This window comes from Pan paniscus, chromosome 14 (genome assembly GCF_029289425.2).
Source record: "Pan paniscus chromosome 14, NHGRI_mPanPan1-v2.0_pri, whole genome shotgun sequence".
Taxonomy (NCBI): domain Eukaryota; kingdom Metazoa; phylum Chordata; class Mammalia; order Primates; family Hominidae; genus Pan; species Pan paniscus.
In genome coordinates this window covers 112,557,718-112,567,644 of record NC_073263.2, presented here as the reverse complement: position 1 = coordinate 112,567,644, position 9,927 = coordinate 112,557,718, and the positions used below count along the sequence as shown (strand labels likewise).

The 9,927-nt window shown below is 43.6% G+C and overlaps 1 long non-coding RNA gene across 1 annotated transcript in view; it reads right to left on the bottom strand.

Moving 5' to 3' along the window:
- Window positions 1-4,456: 4,456 nt before the first annotated feature.
- Window positions 4,457-9,927, bottom strand: part of LOC117975675 (uncharacterized) — a 67,819-nt gene continuing 62,348 nt past the window's right edge. Inside the window, exons 5-6 of the long non-coding RNA XR_010109651.1 lie at window positions 7,266-7,358; window positions 4,457-4,864 (exon numbers count right to left, since the gene is read on the bottom strand). This is a non-coding gene — a long non-coding RNA (uncharacterized LOC117975675). The remainder of the gene's footprint in view (window positions 4,865-7,265; window positions 7,359-9,927) is intronic.

Sequence of the window (9,927 nt, the reverse complement as noted above, 5' to 3'; positions counted from 1 at the left end):
GGGCATGAAGTCTCACACTGCTCCAGGGAAACCAGCAATGCTGCCAGATGACACCCCCCGCAAGTGGATGCCTGCAGCATTAGGACAGCTTCGTTCAGGGCAGCCACAAGGAAGCTGGGGGAGCTTTTCTTCTGTGTGGAAATACTTGGGAGCAGTGCACCTAGTTTTTCACTTCTTCTGGGAAGAGATAAGAGATGCAGAGATATGGACTGATGTGGATTCTGGGAACTGGAAAGGAGTAAGATTGGGACTTTGAGGACAGGGAAGTCTAAGATAAAGGTACTGCAGGTGACTCTTCCAGAATGGAATGGGTGTGTTAAAGAGATATGTGTGTCCCATGGGAAGGGTCTCCAAGGCCAAGCCAACCATAGTAGGCAGGTGCCCAATGATGAGGTGGACATGGCAGTCCATGTTGTGGGTGTCAGCCTCTCTCTTTAGCCCCTGGGTCCTTGTTGAGTGGGCTTACAAAAAAAAAGGCCTGTGGTAGCAGGGATGGTGGTTATGCACCAGCTCAATGCCACAAGCCTTCCTTCATCAAGGCCCATCTGGCTGCAGCCCCTGTGGAGGGGGCTACCTGTCAATACCGAAGGCTCATGCCCAGATGCTGTGGGGCACCATGCCCTAGGAGGACTGGGTGGCCGCCTGATTACACTGGTCCACAAGGGAATGGGCAGGGATCTGTCCTCACTGGAAAGACACCTTTGTGGGCTGGGCATAGTGGCTCACACCTGTAATCCCAGCAGTTTGGGAGGCGGAGGCGGGTGGATCACCTGAGTTTGGGAGTTCGAGACCAGCCTGATCAACATGGAGAAACTCCGTCTCTACTAAAAATACAAAATTAGCCAGGCGTGGTGGTGCATACCTGTAATCCCAGCTACTTGGGGTCTTAGTTCCCAGTCACAGAAGGAAGACACACCCATCCTGTACTGGAGGACACACATGTGTGTGTTACGGCATTGGAGGATGCTGGCCCCTGGTCACTTTGGCCTCCTCGTGCCAACGAACTTATGGGAAAGAAGAGGGTTCTTGTTATGACCGGGGTGATTGATCCTGACTATCAAGGGGCATTAAGATGACCATTTCACACAGGGAGTGGGGGAATGTGTCTGTCTCACAGAAAGTTGTCTGTGGCAAGATTTGCACTTCTGCAGTCTGGCCTCCTTGGACTTGTGCAAAACGGGAACACTCCCCACTCGTATGATTGATCTAGCATCACTTTGGCATCTGCACCCAGCAAGGACTGTGTGAGAAGGGAAATTTGCAGGCCCATGTCACTCCCAAACATGAGCATCAAAACTGTACAGAAATCATTTGCAAATCAATGTATACAAAAATAGCAAACACAAATATTCAGGTTTATCCCTTGAGTTCCTGGTCAGTTTAATAGGACAAACTTCAGTGGGTGGAAAAATAAATCATTAGCATTCAACTTTCATCATAAGAACTCTGCAAATTATGAGTGGAAAGAATCTCCCTTAGCATGTGAAAGGGTATTATCTCCCTCAGCTTGTGGTTGCTATCACAGAACACCTCGGACTGGGCCATTTACAAAGAACGATAATGTATTTCTCACAGCTCTGGAGGCTGCGAGTCCATGATCAAGGCGCTGGAATTTGGTGTTGGGGAGGGGTGCATTCTCCGGAGAGGAGGAACGCTGTGTCCTTGCAGGGCAGGAGGAACAAGGCCAAGGGGCCAATCGCTGAGTGAAGCCTCCTTTTCAAGAGTTTTAATCCCTTCCAGGAGGAAGGAATTCTCATGGCCTAATCTCTTCTCAAAGGTGTGCTTCTTGGTATCACCATATTGGTAACAGCTGAATTTTGGAGGGGACACATTCAAACCACAGGAGATATCTACCAAGACTCTACAGCAAAATCATGCATATCTGTGAAAAAAGTGGAAATTTCCCCATTTACGGGGGGATGAAATATCCATTGTCTCCAATTCTATTCAACAATATATAAGAGATTATAGCCAATTATAAAAGGCAAAAATAAAAAGAAATAGAAAGCATAAGATTTTAAATAAATAAATAAAATTGTTTCATTTACAAATGATATGATTATCTACAGGAAACACCTTGAAAAGTGTTCCCCATCCCCCAAAAAACTCTCTGCCACCCAAAAAACTAGGAATAACTGAACAGAGTAAATAAAATGTCTAAGGTTGCTGAATAGAAAATCACATAAGGAAAGTCGATTTTATTCGTATATTCCAGTAACAAAGATTTAAGTGTAATCAAAAGGTATAGATAGCTACATTGTGATAAAAGATACTTAGGACCGCCGGGCGCAGTGGCTCATATCTGTGATCCCAGCACTTTGGGAGGCCGAGGCGGGTGGTTCACTTGAGGTCAGGAGTTTGAGACCAGCCTGGCCAACATGGTGAAACCCTGTCTCTACTAAAAATACAAAAATTAGCTGGGCTTGGTGGTGGGTGCCTGTAATTCCAGCTACTTGGGAGGCTGAGGCAGGAGAGTCATTTGAAACCTGGAGGCAGAGGCTGCAGTGAGCCAAGATCATGCCATTGTACTCCAGCCTGGGTGACAGAGCAAGACTGCATCTCAAAAAAATAAAGAAAAAAAAAATACTTAGGACTAAATGTAAAGAAGAGATGTACAAGAATGTTCTGGAGAATAACCTATAAAATGAGCTGACATTAAAGAAGGCTTAAATGGAGATATACCCTGCCATAAAAGTATAATTTTCCCCAAATTGATCCACATATTCAAAGTAATTCTACTAAGAATCCCAGTTGGCAAATTGATTCCAAAAGTCAGGTGGAAAAGGAAAGGGGGGAAAGCAGCCAGGACGTGCGGGAGGGAGGGCAGGGCGGGGCGCTTGCCTCCAGGGCTGTGGGGAATGAGTGTGAAGCTGCAGCGGTTAGCACAGCAGCACGGGTGTGATTGCAGCCCCGCAGGCCGGGGGGACTGGTGGGGTCTCAGCTCACACTCGCGGATGGGCCCCTGATGTGAATGAGGCACTCCAGGCCAGAGAGGGAGGTGGCCTGTTCAACAGATGGTGCTGGCCTTGGTTGTCCATGTGGAAAAAAATCAAAATGCAACCCCTACTTCATTCCACAACTGAAAAATAAAATTCCTGAGGGATTTAGAGCTCACTTGAGAAAGGCAAACCCAACATTCAACGAGGGAGTCCTCAGTGGCTCCAGAATTGAAAAACAGCCATATAAAGGCATTTTTCAGACAACTCAAAAAATTTGAACATGGACTGCCTATTAGATAATATTATTGAGTTGAAGTTAGTTTTCTTGTGTATAATAATGACATTGTGGTTCTGTAGGAGAATATCCCCATTCATAGAAAATGTATCCCTGAAATATGTAGGGGCGAAATGTAATGATGTCTACAAAGAATTTCACGTGGTTCAGGGAGAAGAAAATTACTGAAGAGAGAGAAGGCAAATGCGCCAACACGTTACTGACTTGGGAAACTCGGTGAAAGGTATATGGTGCTCATTGTGCAATTCTTTCAACTTTTCTCTAGTTTTGAAATTTTTTCCAGATAAAAATATGAAAGTTAGAACGGATTTTAGAAGAATTGTGATATATCCACACACTGGAGTACTGCAAAGCAGTGAAATGTGAATACTGCACAGTTCTACCAGCAGAATGTATAAATCTCAGGCATGAGCAGAAACAACGAAGTCACTGAAAAAATACTATACAATTCCAGTTATATGTAGGGTAAAATTAGGGAAAAATAAACAATATACTGGTTAGCATTTCAGATATATTAATAAAGCTCAAATAAAAAGGAAGAGAATAACAAACCCACAGTTTGGGGTAGGGTTACTCCTGGTGAGGTCAGGAAGGCAGCGATGGGGTCAGGGAGGGGCACATGGGGAGCTGCATGCATTGGTGACTTACTCCTCTTTACCTGCATGGTGACTGTTGGCTCCTCTGTATCCTAATTATCTGTAACTTAAATATATGCATTTTGGGAGGCCAAGGTGGGAAGATCACTTGAGCCCAGGAGTTTGAGACCAGCCTGGGCAACATAGTGAGACCCTTGTCCCTACAAACAAAATTTTTTAAAAATTAGCTGGGTTTGGTGGCTCACATCTGTGGTCTCAGCTACTTGGGAGGCTGTGGTGGGAGGATCTCTTGAGCCCAGGAGCCCAGGAGTTTAAGTGTACACTGTGCTATGATCACACCACTGCACTTCAGCCTGGGCGACAGAAACCTTGTCTCCAATAACATTTAAAAATCATGAAAAAGTGAAGTTTCATCTTGGCACACCTGAGTTTGTGGCTATAAAATGCCTGTAATCGATACACTGTATAGCTGCAAGTTTGCAAACTGCTCCGGCATTCACCCCCAAAACCCAAGTCCATGCATTTAGATGGTATTACTTAGAGTTCATTTATCAAGATAGATGCTTAATTTTAAAACATCTCGAGTACTTTAATAACTAAAAATCTCTAATATCCGTTAGTGAGATTGAAATTTACAGAATGTTTAACTTCTTAATAAAATGTCTGTATTTAAAAACAATAAAATAGAATCTTTATTTTTGCCTAAGAGTCATAACCCCTTGATCAGATTTTCTTTGTGGTCCTAATCCCATGGTCAGCCCAGGATACAGTGGCTGAGGTCAATCACTGGATGTGTTTTCTTGGGGAGAAGAAACGCTCCTCTCAGCGCTGAAGACCGAGTGGGAAGGGCCATCACTTGGCTTGTCACACCACATGCCAACAATGAGATGGTGTTTCTCCCCTCTCTTCTCTTTTTCCAGAAGTGTTGGCTGCAGATGGAACGGGCTCACACTCGGGAGGAGTCAGAGGGAGTTGTGTCTTGGCTTAAGAAAGTCAACAAAAAATGGGATTCTTTGCAGAACGTAGGGATGTTTCTAAAATGCCAGAGACAAACACGTTTTATTACTTGATTTAATCATTACATTTAGTTAATTTAGTGTGCTTGCATTTTACTATGCCATCAACAGATGTCTGTAAAAATGAGGTTCAAGAATTCCATGCCAGGGCCGGGTGCAGTGGCTCATGCCTGTAATCCCAGCACTTTGGAAAGCCGAAGCAGATGGATCATTTGAGGTCAGGAGTTCGAGACCAGCTTGGCCAACATGGTGAAACCCCATCTCTACTAAAAATACAAAAAAATTGGCAGGGCGTGGTGGCGCACGCCTGTAGTCCTAGCTACTCAGGAGGCTGAGGCAGAAGAATTGCTTAAACCCTAGAGACGGAAGTTGCAGTGAGCCGAGATCATGCCACTGCACACAAGCCTGGGTGACAAAGTGAGACTCTGTCTCAAAAAAAAAAAAAATAGAATGCCACGCTGGCATTCTAACATTTTTTAAGTATGACTTTTAAAGAAGGTTCTAGAGCTGCTTCAAGATGGCTGACTGGAGGCACCCGGCACTTGCCTCCTCCACGAATAAACAAAAAGAGGGGGTATAGAATCACACTTAGAATAGATCTCCCAAGACAGAACACTGATATTCAACAGAGAAGTGACGGGAAGCACCAAAAGCAAGGGAGGAGAGGGACTGAGGCAGCCTGCTCTGCTGAGCTTCCTCAGGCAGGGAAAGGGTAAGTGAGAGGCCCCAGCAGTCCACATTCTCACATTCTCCCCATGGACGCCTGCAATCCTAGGCATGGGAGACGCTCTCAGCCCTCTTGGGCCATGATACTAACATAGGGAGCTGCCTAGAGACCATGTGACGGCCCCGCTCCAGAGAGGAAGGTCATGCTGGGTCCTACGCCCCCCACCTTCACAGCCATAAGCAGCTACAGCACAGCACCGTTTTAAGAAGCTCAGCCCCCACCAAACTGCATCCTGACTGGGGGCCCAACAGCTCCTGTATCTCCACATTCCTGGAGCCCCACTGATATCCCCCATCTGTGGCCACCGCTGCCACTGCCTGCTGCAACCAGGGTCAAAGTGCAAGCCCTGGTGACTGACTCCACCACCCCCAGTAGTGGGGCTGTTGTGCATTTACAAGCACCAGGAGGACAGACTCCCCACTCACAACCTCACTCACACCTGGGGCTGAAGCCCGCACTCCGAGCTGCTTGTCAAGGGCTGCTGCCACTGAAAGCAACCCTGCCCTCCCCAGCAGCAGGGCCATAATGCAGCTGCTGATAACCCCACACTAGCATCCTGCAGGGGGATTGGGAAGCACCCTGTCCCTGCCTACCACAGCCAGTGCCCACATGCACCACGGGGGGGCCTGAGGACAGATGCCAGCTCCACTCTCCGATAGTGCCTGAGAACACTGTGCTGGGGCCTGGGGATCGCCCTGCTCCATTCACCATCACTGGCACCTGAGCACTCTTCCCAGGGCCTGAGGATGGACCCACCCAAACTCCCACTACCACCACCACATACTACCACCCCTTCTCGCATGTACCACATGAAGGCCTGGGGACTGGCCCACCCCACCTGTCTCAGCCACTGCCAATAGCAGCACAGACCACTTGGGAGCCAGAGGGTTGTCCCACCACTGCTACTGCCATCACCAACACCACGCTCACTGCCAAGGGGTCCAAGGACCTGCCCACTTGCCCAGCCTACCTCTCCCACTTGGTGGCACCCAAGCAAGTCACCTGGAGGACACCAAGAATCAGCCCACCTGGACCTGCTAACAATAGTGCCAGCATGCACAACCCAAGCCCAAGGACAGACACACTTGGTCCATCACTATCACCACTGGGTCTCAAGGACTGGCCCACCTGGCATCTGCATCCCCAATAAAACTTAACCATAGCATCCACTAACAACCACACCCTAAGCCACTGAAGAAATCAGAGACACCAATGACACTGTTTACAGCTGAAGAAACCATACAGAGACTTCACTACTGCACGTACTCAGAATCAAAACCAAACTTCCTTTCCCAGCCTACTCAAGAAACCATAAATACATCTTCAGGAAAAAGTCCATCCCTACAAAAGCAAATTCAAGAAATTGGAAGAAGTGACTGTTATACCAGATGTGCAGATGTCAACATAAGGACACAAGAAACATGAAAAAGCCAGGAAATATGACACCTTCAAAGAACACAATAATTCTCCAGCAACATATTTCAATAAAAAGAAATGTATGAAATCCTGGAGAGAGAATTCAAAATAATGATATTAAAGAAGCTCAGTGAGATATAAGAGAACATAGATAAATAATACAAAGAAATCAGAAAAACAATTCAGGATATGAATGAAAAATTTATCAAAGAAATATACATTATTTTAAAAAAACCAAACAAACAGAAATTCTGGGCCAGGCCTGATGACTCATACCTGTAATTCCATTCCTTTGTGAGGACAAGGCAGGAGGATGGCTTGAGGCCAGGAGTTCAAGATCAGCCTGGGCAACATAGCAAGATCTTGTCTCTACATAAAACAAAAAAAAATTAGCCAGTCATGATGATGTATGCCTGTAGCCCTAGCTACTCGGGAAGGTGAGGCAAGAGGCTTGCTAGAGCCCAGGAATACAAGGTTACAGTGAGCCATGATCACACCACTGCACTCCATCCTGGGCAACAGGGCGAAACCCTGTCTCTAAACAAACAAATAACAGCAACACACAAAAATAAAACTGGAACTGAAGACTTTATTGAATGAAATACAAAATACATTTGAAAGCATCAACATAAACTAGATCAAGCAGAAGAATTTCAGAACTTGAAGATAAGTTTTTGAAATAACCCAGTCATACAAAAAGAAAAAAAAAAAAAGAATGGATAAAGCCTATATGACATATGGGACACTATGAAGTTACCAAATTTTTGAATTTTCAGTGTCCCAGAAGGCAAAGAGGAAGTGAAACAGAAAGATAATCTATTTAACAAAATAATAGCTGATAACTTCCCAAATCTAGCCAAAGATTTAGACATCCAGATATAGGAAGCTCAGAGATCTCCAAATAGATACAATTCAAAAAGGTCTGCTCCACAGCACATTATGGTCAGGGTAAAAGTCAAAGACAAAGAGAGAAATCTGAAAACAGCAAAAGTGTCTAGTCACTTATAAGTGAATTCCCATCAGACTAACAGCAGATTTCTCAGCAGAAACCTTATAGGCCAGGAGAGAATGGGATGATATATTCAAAGTGCCAAAAGAAAAAAAAAACCTGGCAACCAAGGATACTAGATTCAGCAAAGTTCTCTTTCATAAATGGAGGAAAAATAAAGTCTTTCTCTGACAAGCAAACACTGAGAGAATTCATTATCACTAGACTAGCCATAAAAAAAAATGCTTAAGGAAGTCCTAAACCTGGAAGTGAAAGGACGATATCTACCATCATGAAAACACACAAAAGTATAAAACCCACTGGTAGAGCAAATACATAAGGAACGAAAGGATTCAAATGTTACCACTACAGAAAACCAGCAAACAACAATAATAAAAAATAAAAGAGAAGGAAAGGAACAAAAGGTATCCACAACAGCCAGTAATCAATTATAAAATGACAGGAATAAGCTCTCAGGTATCAAAAATAACCTTGAATGTAAGCAAATTAAACTTTTCAATTAAAAGATATAGATTGGCTGAATAGATTTTTTTTAAATGACCCAACCATATGCTGCCTACAAGAAACTCATCTCACCTGTAAAGATACACATGGACTGAAAATAAAGAGATGGAAAGATATTTCATGCAAACAGAGACTAAGAGTGAGAAGGAATAGCTATATATAAATCAGATAAAACAGACTTTAAGTCAAAAACAGTAAAAAGAGACAAAAAAGACTCTACAGTGGCCACAAGTACAAGCAAACTTGCATGACTTCTAGATTCTTAAATTGCAGAAATAGGGAGGTGATTACTAGTTTCCAGTAAGGACCTGTCACTGCAGAACTTTACAATGGAAGTTCTTTAAATATGTACCTTTCCATTATATTATGATTGTATACATTGCAAAGACTTCACTGTGAATCTCTTGAATAAAATGTGGTCAGGACACCTAAATGCAATTAGATTTATTTTCAATCTAATCATCAATCTGGCAAATAATCCTTTTATTTACCAAAGCCATAGAAATTTGGCCCAAAATAAGCCCCCATGTGCTGCTCCTATCACAATTCCTTTCTTCCTGTCTCAGAAGTAATCAGAATCCTGACTTGATAATTGATTGAAATAAACAAAGACAACTATGTGCAACAAAGTGGATAAACTTTATAAACATGTTAGCCAAAATAAGCAAGACATAATAAGTTCAATATGATTACATTTATATAAAATTAGGCAAATTTCTTTAGGCAAAATTAAGCTATATTTTTTAGGAATGCATACACAGTAAGTTCTAAATATTCTTAAATTTTCATGATGATTGTTAATTCAACTCAAGAGTTCTTCTATATTGTGTTTCAATTTCAAAATACATCTCTTTTTTTAAAAATTCTAACTTAATTCAATTGTGGACAGAGAATGTGGACTGTATGATATTAGTCATTGAAATTTGCTGAGACTTCCTTTATGGCCCAGTGGAGAATGGTTTTGTTTTTGTTTTTGTTTTGAGACGGAGTCTCACTCTGTCAACTGGATGGAGTACAGTAGTGCAATCTTGGGTCACTGCAACCTCCACCTCCTGGGTTCAAGTGATTCTCCTGCCTCAGCCTCCTGAATAACTGGGATTACAGGCACCTGCCACTATGCCTAGCTAATTTTTTTTTTTATTTTTAGAGAGACGGGGTTTCACCATGTTGGCCAGGCTGGTTTCAAACTCCTGACCTCATGATTCACCTGCCTCAGCCTCCCAAAGTACTGGGATTACAGGCGTGAGCCACCACACTGCAGAATTGTTTTTTAAAATGTTCCACATGTGCTTGGAAGTGTGGCCGTCTTCACATCTCTAGGGTTTGCTTTGCTTTGAATTCTGGTTGCCCATTTCTCTGGGTCCCTGGCCTTCTTGCCTGATGCTCACTATCTTGAAAATGTTTCATATGTTTTGGTTTTTCGTT